At 43.3% G+C, this 9780-nt stretch overlaps 1 non-coding gene across 1 annotated transcript; it reads right to left on the bottom strand.

Annotated features, from left to right (window-relative positions):
* Window positions 1-4035: 4035 nt before the first annotated feature.
* LOC119283034 lies at window positions 4036-4098 on the bottom strand. The gene has a single exon (XR_005138994.1). It is a non-coding gene; the product is annotated as a small nucleolar RNA snoR101 (small nucleolar RNA).
* Window positions 4099-9780: the final 5682 nt, after the last annotated feature.

The following is a 9780-nucleotide window of genomic DNA, read 5'->3' as shown; positions in this document are numbered from 1 at the left end:
GCATGCTGCACCCAGGGGAGGGTGAGATCTATAATGGAGAATTATACTCCCTAAGCTTCGAAATATAAGTCTTTGTAGAGCTTCCACTATGAACCACATACGGATGTATATAGATGCATTTTAAGTATAAATTTATTCATTTTGCTCCGTATGTAGTTTATTTAGTGGAATCTTTACAAAGACTTATACTCCCTCCGTCTCAAAATTCTTATCTTAGATTTATCTAGATATGGATGTATCTAACACTAAAATATGAATAGATACATTCATATGTAAACAAATTTAAGACAAGAATTTTTGGACGGAGGGAGTATTTAGAAACGGAGGGAGTAGTATGTAGTATTAAAATAATTTACTTATGTGGCATATGCGAAAGAATATATCATCTGTTTATGGGTGAGGGAGTGAGCCGCTGTGGATGCTAAGCCAAGCATCTATTTCATTCTTGCCCAAGTAGTGTGTCGGTGTCGTGGGCAGTGCAAGTATGTGTCAGTTGAATCCGTCCACACTGTGTGGGAAGGCTGGTGGCCTGGTCCGTACCGGGAGGTCATGCAAGCAAGCAAAAAAGTTAATTATTACTTCTTTTGTTTCTAAATATAATCCCTTCTAGAAATTTTAATACGGACTACATATTTCCATAGTGCCTACGAAGATCAGCTCGAACAGCGGCAAGCACCGGAGAACCATAGACAAAACTCAAGCTCAGTCTCCACTGGGATGCTCTCAACAGGGTAATGACGCCACACAAGCTTTCGCCCGGAGACCACAACCCGATCAAGAAGGCTGCGGTGGAGTTTCAGACAGAAGGAAGGATGCATATTCTGACGGGCAGGATATCATAATCGTCATCTAGTGTATGCAGTATCACTAGCTTAACAATCAGTTAGACTGCGTGCGAACATGGATGGTTTTTCAATTCCATCTCCCGGCGGCCGATCCAACAGAACCGAATGCGGACGCGGGCCGATTCGCACCATCCATCCCCCTCCAAATAAAAATTGCGACCTGAAATGTCCTACATTTGTTTACAAAGGAAGTAATTTTCACCAGCCTGTTAGTGTTAGTTCACACACACACACACATATATATACATCTGGGCTATTCTGTTACGTGTAAGAGAATATTATTAGGTTACTCTTTTTGAACTGATGGTTTCAGGTGGTTGTACTAATGTTTTCGAAGCGGTTGAACTGATGCTTTCAGTTGTGTTTAACAGATCGTCTTCTTTAGTTCAAATTTTTTTGTAATTTTTTGTCGGAACGGGGCGTGTAATATATCGTTGGAAAGCTCTTGACAACCATATTTCAAGTATATTGAACGTTTTTGCAAAATCATTATGGTTTAAGAGCAGTTTGAAAAAACCATTTTTTTTAAACTGAAAACATGAATCGTATTTTGGACTCAATTTTCAAACCGTTTGTCGGAATTGAGCAAATAAGATGGCGTTGGAAAGCCGGTGAAAATCCGCATCTTACATATATGTATTGTTTTTTCTAATTCTATATGATTAAAAGTAATTTGAAAAATGGTAAAATTCTGAGCGAAACGTATTTTTGCGATTTTTTGCAAACGGTTTATTGGATTGACACAAATGATACGGCGTTGGAAATCTATGGAAAATGCGCAACTTTTTGGTATACAAATATTTTTCTAATTCCTTACGGTTTAAAAAAGAATTCGAATACGGTCAAATTTGATTTTAAACATGATTTTTTGAAAAAGTTTGTCGAAATATGGCAAATAATATACTGTTGGATAGCTATCAAAAATGTGAAACTTAGTCATGTTGAACGTTTTCTCTACTTCGCAGCCGTTTAAGAGTAATTTAGAATACGGCATGACGGATCTTGCTGTTTTCTCGTCTGAAAAACAGAGTAGTCGTACTGATATATGTGTATGTTTGTACTGACCTATTTTTTTAGAGTAATTTTGAATGGTTCCGAAAAAGGGTATTTGTACTGATGATTGCATGGGATTGTACTAAACGTGTTTTCACTAACTAGACTTTGCTCTGTTTTTTGGGTAATATTTTTCTCATAAGTTTTCCACGGTTTACTGTATCGTTGCCCCTGTACTTGTATGATTTCTATCATCAAACTGAATTATATTTTATTCAAAAAGAAAATGTGTTTGTTTTGTTTCTTTTTTTTAACTCGACATTTTTTTGACAACATTGTTCTGAACTTCTCTCATTTTACGACTTGTCCTGAGGTACTTACTAAGCAGGATTTTCATGGGGTTTCTTTTTTTGCTTGAACTTTACAATTTGAATTTCTGCCATTTCTTTTATTCCGAACGGGCCATCGTTTTTAACTCGTACTGAGGTACTTACTACACCCGAACTGGGGTGGCTGTCGCGTGTCTCGGCATGTTTTGAACTCGATGATATTTTTTCATCAATTTACTGCCGATTTTTTTCATCACACTTGAGTGATTAATAGGTTTACTTACTGGCCAGTAACACATGAACTCCTCAAGCAATAATACATGAACTACTAGGAACATAAATTTTCATCGAGTACTTGAAAACATAAAACATTACATAATGAGAAGCACCGAAGAGTGAATGTAAAAATAACTCCCACAACAGATTGTGTTTTTTTTAACTCAACAATTTTTTTTGGAAACGATGTTCTCGAGTTCTCTTATTGCGCTCGAACTGATCTCCTTATGTGTTTATATCTTGTTCAATCGTGCAACCAAAAAATTTGAACATAACAAATATCACCTTTTTGGCTCCTAACCCTCATGCATATATATATTTTTGAACTGATGTTCTTTCTGTCATTGCACTGTTGATATATAATTGGACCAAAATATCGCTGCTACCAAGTCTACACTACCAAGTACATGCATGAGTTCAGTATTTTTTTACCATAGTTCAAGGCAGCAAGGTTGCAAGTTCAAAAGGTCAATGGACCAAAACATGTTCGGACACAAAATGTGCATACATGTTTGATACGCAATAGTTTAGAATCAACCAAAACACATAACATATATTTTCTGAACATAAGAACTATGACCATTAGAATTACATAGTTAATCTTTGTTCTTGAAGCGCTAGTCATAGCACTTTGACTCAGCCTCCTTAAGACGTTGCTTTGGTGTCCCCGGTTAACTATCATTGGCTGTTGGCAGCGAAGTCCTTGAGATTGTCGTACACCAGTAGAACTTACTGGTTCTCCGCCATCTAAAATGAAGAACACACATGAAAGATTATCAGGTTATGTAATCTGTAGCAATTTTACATGTTGAACTTTCTAGTTGAGACCTTTGACCTATCCCAACTAGAGATGCTTCTCTCGAGACGGATAAGAGATTTAAAACAAAAGGCAAAAGGCAAAAAGAATGTAAAAAACCTCTACAAATTTAGGGCTCCTAGAAGTAGCAACATCAGCACATGCATAGAGGGCAAACATAACATGAAAAGTTGCAAAATGGAACTGAAGTAATATACATTTTTGTCAAAAAACTTATGGTCTCTCGAGATCTGAACTGATTGTGTTACAAGCACACTCACAAAACCCAACGAGCTGATTAAGTACATGTTAAAAGGATAATCAAGTTCATGTATATTAATTGGGTGAAGTTCAAAAAAGAAAATTTTGAAAAGTCTGCACTATTTTTGCTATAACAACTACTCATCTTTTGCCAACAATGTATATTACACTGTTAAAATAAGATTTTTTAACTAAACTAAATTAATAGATTGTACTAAACACCTAAAGGACGTGTTTTTTTAACATATTTCCAACTACTAAATTAGCAGAACACATGTAAGCATTTTAATAGCAGAAGCAAAGTGGGAGAGATTGATGTGAGAGTGTCATTGACGCACACACAGGACTACCATCAGCACTCAACTTGGACGGCTGCCAGCAACCGTTGTGGACGGGCTGGTGGTGCTGTGGCCCAACCAGAGGAGGTTGGTGGTTGTGCGACGCGTTGCCGGGACGACACATAAGAATTGAACTAAACGGATTTTAGATATTGAACTGAACCGAAAGAAGAAACTGGAGATCACACATACATTTCTACATCAGGATTGACATAGTGTCCACATGAACTTACCTGAAGTTCGGAGATCAAGTGTAAGACATCATATGCACTTAAGAATCACAAAAGGCTTGCAAACTCTGAGCTTGTACTCTCACTAATAATCAATAGGACTCTCATGTTTCTTGAGCACAGATCAACGAAAAACACCTAAAAACAAAATCCCTACTGTTTGCAAATGTTCCATAGAATATCTTATCATGAACGGACTGGTGAACTTACAGAGGATTTGTTTCTAGCGACCTCCCCGGTGGTTCAGGTTTAATTATTTCTCGAGCTCTAATTTTTTAGCTTGCCCGACATCTAAACATGAACTACACGATACTTGTACTGATATTTTTTTGTCAATGAACTTATGCAATTTAGGTACTAGAAACTCACTGATGCTATTTACTCTTTGTTTTTAAGGCATTTTCAGTACATTCCAAATATCAGTTTCTTAAACACATCCACATGTTAAACGGATCAGTACATGAAACTTGCACTGAATCGGTTAAACTTTGAATATGTTCAGAGAACATGAGGCTCTCATGTACTCTAGGTTACACACCAAACCTAGCTTTTACCATGATGCGCCTTCTACTATGGAATGTAGACACGGAAACAAAACAATTTCTTATAAAGCTTCCTAGCCCATTCACTTCAACCGTTAGAAGACAAACTTCTTTTTTGGGAGAGAATGGAAGATAATTTCTAAACTGCAGTTTTTTGCACTAAATTCTTATCACTCTTATATTGGACTTTTCTAACCTGCAATTACCCAGAAGCCATCCCAAGTCAGGCTAGACACAGACGTCGAGTTGGCACTGTCTGGCCACCTTGTCGGACAGACAGACATGCTGCTGGTCGATGTATCTCGCCGTCAAGGGGAAGAGCTGAGGAAGGTTCCCTGGCAACTGCGACAGAACGCAACATGAGTGACCGGTATCGATATTTCTGTCTGGAGGTGGTGGTGGTGGGTTAGGGGCGCGACAACCATGGGAGCAGGTGCATCGGCGGTTGGCGAGGGAGATGGTGGCGGAGGGAGTGGCGGCCATGGCGGCTGATCCGGGCGAGGTCGCGGAGGCAGAGGTAGGTAGTGTCGGTGGGCAAGGGGCATGTATCAGCAGCAGCAGAAATGTTGCAGCTGAGCCAGACAGTCGTAGGTGCAGTAGCAGCTTGTAGCAAGGAGCGGCCTGCACTCAGCTCCTTGAGCGACCGGCCACAAAACAAGAAGTTGTACTATAGGGCAGGAGGTCCTCAACCCCGCAACTCCTCCAGCAGGCTCCACTGTTTGCCGTTGAATTATAAGCCATGGCATTGGAGTGGGATGCGTCCACACTGACGACATTGAACAGACATGGGTGGTGGCTACGAACTGCCTGTACGTGGTGGTGGCGTAGTACCATCAGGGAGGAGGCAGAGTGGTGGCAGGGGAGCATCACCTGCTGTCGGAGGATAAGTTGGCAATTTCGTATTCTATTATGTATTGAACTTAAGTGCAGGGTTGAATTGAACTTTTCTAACACATATTCACTTAACTCGGTCCCCTTGAATGTTTATTTTTATAGTTATGTTGGCATGAGGCTATGAAATACATCTCAACAATTGTTTTTGGGTGAGTTTCAAAAAATATAATACTAAGTGAACAGTACAACCTGACCTAACTGGATATGCAGCATGCAGTAGACATGTTCAGTGTCTCGACTTTTCACAAAAAACTGCAGATGTACTATCATCTATGCAAAAATGTATCATAGAAATAATGGAGAAGGCTTAATTAAAATGGGAACACCTTGTTCAGTTTTGATCAAATTAATATCACAAAGAGCACTCGCTACCTTCTCTACAGAGTCCAGGTTATAGAAAAAATGGTGAAGAAATAAGAACAATTATCACTTGTACTGCCTGGAAAATAACACGCAAACTTGTAGCATTTGATCAGTTGAACTTGTCATAATAGAAATAAATAACTATGTACATGGATACAACTTGCATCATCCATGACAGTTTAAACTGTTGTCATCCATGATGGTATTGTGATTACTTGAATGGGTAGCGACGGTCCAATGTTCTAAACTGTACAAAAACTCATGTTCTTTGACAGTTTAAATTTTGTCTAAACTTACCGGTTTCCTGTCTCTGAACTTACAAAACTTACAGAGATGTACTCAACCACCACCACGACGATAAGATGGACACAGACAAAAGGATTCGATGCTCATCAGTAAGTAGTAGGATAACATTCAGCAGGGCACGGTTGAGACAAAAAGATTGAGAGTTTCAGACGATACCGAAGGATTGGTCGTTGATGAACACCTACACTGTGTGGCGGGCAGAGTTGATGATGAGCTGCGGCCACTGGCCGGACTTGAGGAACTGCTTGCTGGAGTTGATGTTGACGCTGCATATTCAGGGTAAAGTTAAGGGATTAGCAGATATCAACCAATGGTTTCAAGGAGACAGAATGGTAGCCAGACTTATCCCACGAATGGGATTCGACTTGGATAGTGGCTAACGCTCATTTGAACTGAGAAGGAGATCGCGGTTGCGCCCAGAAGGAAGAGAAGGGGGTTGCCCGAGGTAGGGGGGCGGCGGTGGTCAGGGGAAGAAGTCGGGCGGTCGGTGGCGCTTTTTCGGTTTAGAGATGCAACGGTCATGTCGGACGGAGGTCTCGGTGGTGCTAGCGTGCGGGGGGCACGGCGACCACGTCCAACGACGCTGGTTGTGGCGGGGCGCGCGCCGACGGCGGGTCCATGGAGGCTGTGGGAGGTGGCGGTGGCGGTGCGCGCACCAGCGGCGGTGGCGGGGGGGCGTGGCGGTGGTGGTGGGCGCGCGCCGGCCGCAGGGAGGTGGTGCCGGTGGCGGTGGGAGGTGGTGGTGGCGGGGGGCACTCCGACGAAGGGGGCAACGAGGGCTGTGGGACGTGGAGGTGGTGGGACGTGCGCCGGCGGCGAGGGTCGTGGCAGCCGTGGGATGTGGGAGTGGGGATCGGGGGTGGGAGGTGGGGTTGACCGGGGTAGAGATTTTTCTTAAGCAACGAACGGGAAGGGAGGTGGTGGGTAACTGGGCAGGTTTTCTGATCGTGTAATCGTTCATCGGGCCCTATAGGGGCTGATGGTAACAAAATAATATTTTGTTACTAGTAACAGAATAGTCCAGCCCTATATATATTTATTTAGTTATTTATTTATATTTATATATATATACAGACGGTCTATTCTGCTAATATTAGCAGAATAACTATTCTGCACACCACTTCGGCACTGCACGCTCAACAGAAGCGCACTGCATCATTTTGACGACGAGCACTGCAATAGAGACTAGTGAACTTCTTGTCGGAAAAAACTGCACGCGTTATTTTTTCGGTACTGTTTTCGCTCTAATTTTTTAACCGTTTATCGAAATGAGGCGTGTAATATACCATTGAAAATCTATGGATTAGGCGCAACTTCGACATGTTGAACACTTTTCGAGATTCCACACGGTTTAAGAGCAGTTTTGAAAATAGTGCGGCGGATGACGAGTGGCAGCGAGCGTTTTTTCGCGTTTTTTTCTAAACCGCTTGTCAGAACGAAGCAAATGATACGCCGTTGGATAGATATCGTCGAGACGCATCTTATTGATATATAAATGTTTCTCTAATTCGTTGCGGTTTAAGAGCAGTTTCAAATTTACTAAATCGCGGAACTCTGTTTTTCAAATTTTTTGAAATTTTTGGTACTGTTTTCGCTCCAGTTTTCTAACCGTTTGTCGGAACGAGACATATGATATGGCGTTGGAAAGCTACGGACAAGGCGCAACTTTCATATGTTGAAATGGTTTTGAGATTCCTTACGGTTTTTAGTTAATTTTGAAAATCGTGCGGCTGACTTCGAGAGGCAACGGCTGTTTTTTTGCCAAAATTTTACGAACGGCTAGTCGGAATAATTCAAATCATATGCCGTTGGAAAGATATCGACAAGACGCAACTTTTTCATGTAGAACACTCTCTCTAATTCCTTACGGTTTAAGAGCAGTTTTGATTTTACCGAAAAAGCGGACACTGTTTTTCGCGACACCCAAATGGACGTGGGTACTTCATCCGACTGAAAACCGCACTGCAATGGATGAAAAACCGCACTGCATCAGACGGGTAAGAGAACTGCATGGTTTCTTTTATTCAAGCGTAATTTTTTCAAGGACAAGAAAATAGAGTGCACTTCACATCGTGTGTAAATGAACCACAACACTATCAAGAAGTGAACCGCATTACTTTTTTCGCTTTCGTAACAATTTTTTTGCACTTACGGGATGAACAATATCATACGGCTGACCGCACTGCTTCTGAATGAAAACCGCACTGCATCGGACGGGCAAGCGAGCTGCATAATTTCTTTTGTCGGGCGTAGATTTTCTCATACGAATTTTTGTTGTCTTTTTTCAACATTTTTATGAACAAGATGGACCGCAAAGATGGGGCAAGTGAACCGCGACATATATTTAAGCGAACCACATTACTTTTTTATCGTTTTGCTAAAAAATCGCATTTCAATGTTGTGCGCAAGTGAACAGCGTCACTCTCAAAAGTGTACCACATCCGAGGACCAAACGCACTTCATGTGTTGATTTTAGTCGAGTGAGTTTTGAAACACATGAAATAAATTACACTTCATACAAAGGGGTAATGAGCTGCTACACACAAAGTGAACCCCATCGAAAATCCAATAAGTGAACCAAAACAGGCGCACTGCACGCACACACACTCTCAACTGCAAGCACATGTCCTCCTCTGCTCGCACACGCGCTCTAAACTGCAACCACTCATGAGATGAAGTGCACTACACGCGGAAGAGTGGTGTTGACCCCGACTTTTCTTCGCTCGTTTGACCCGTGAAAGAAGAACTAGCACCAAACCACACTGCAACATCTTTGCCTCCGAATTGGGGAAAACAAAAATTAAAGGAGTTATACACTACAAAATGACATGGGGCGTGAACACTCTGGCCACGCTGGCGCACTGCACGCACGTGCTTGCTGCACTGCACCCGGGCACGCCACAAACTTCAGAGGGCGACGAAGTAAGCTACAAACAATTTTGCCCCTGTAAAAAAACACAAACAATTCTTCAAAAAAAACACGACGCTCGCCCATGATGTGTGGCGGAAAGAACTGCACATGGGCTTGGGGTGGAGGTCCTCCTCTTCTTGCGTGGAGGAGATCATCGGTTAGCCGAACAGCCAGGAACCGGCGACGAGTACAAAATGCCTCGATCTGGTGGGAAGCCAACGAGCAGAGGAATCATCGGGAGCTCCCCGTCCACTGATCCAGAGAACAGAAGGTGAAGTACGCCTGTGGGAGCTTGGCCAGGAGCAGCGCTCGATGGTGGCCGCGGCGGCTCGCGCCGCGAGCGGCCCGGCTTGATCCGGACGGGGCTGAGCGGGATCAGGCCATGGGAGGCATGAAGCACCGGATCTCACCGGATCCGATGCAGAGGGCGGCGCAGGGTTAGTTGGTCGGGTGGGGCGGCGAGTTGCTGGAATAGGCTCGGTGGAAGGTGGTGGGGCGCGGTCTGATCCCGTCCCCGCCGGCAGCCGCGTGGGGCGCCAGGGGGCAGCGCGCCCGGATCTGTGCCGGCAGTCGCGCGGGGGTGCCTGGTGTGGAGGCGGGCGAGGCGCCTAGAAAGGTGGTGGCGGGCGGGGCGCCTGGAGAGGTGGTGGCGGGCGGAGGTGGGGAAGGGAGAGGGAGGCACGAGCCCCTGGCGGG

The sequence above is a fragment of the Triticum dicoccoides genome, chromosome 3B, assembly GCF_002162155.2.
Source record: "Triticum dicoccoides isolate Atlit2015 ecotype Zavitan chromosome 3B, WEW_v2.0, whole genome shotgun sequence".
Lineage (NCBI taxonomy): Eukaryota > Viridiplantae > Streptophyta > Magnoliopsida > Poales > Poaceae > Triticum > Triticum dicoccoides.
Note: the sequence above shows the minus strand (reverse complement) of the source record. Positions and strands in the feature narration are given on the sequence as shown.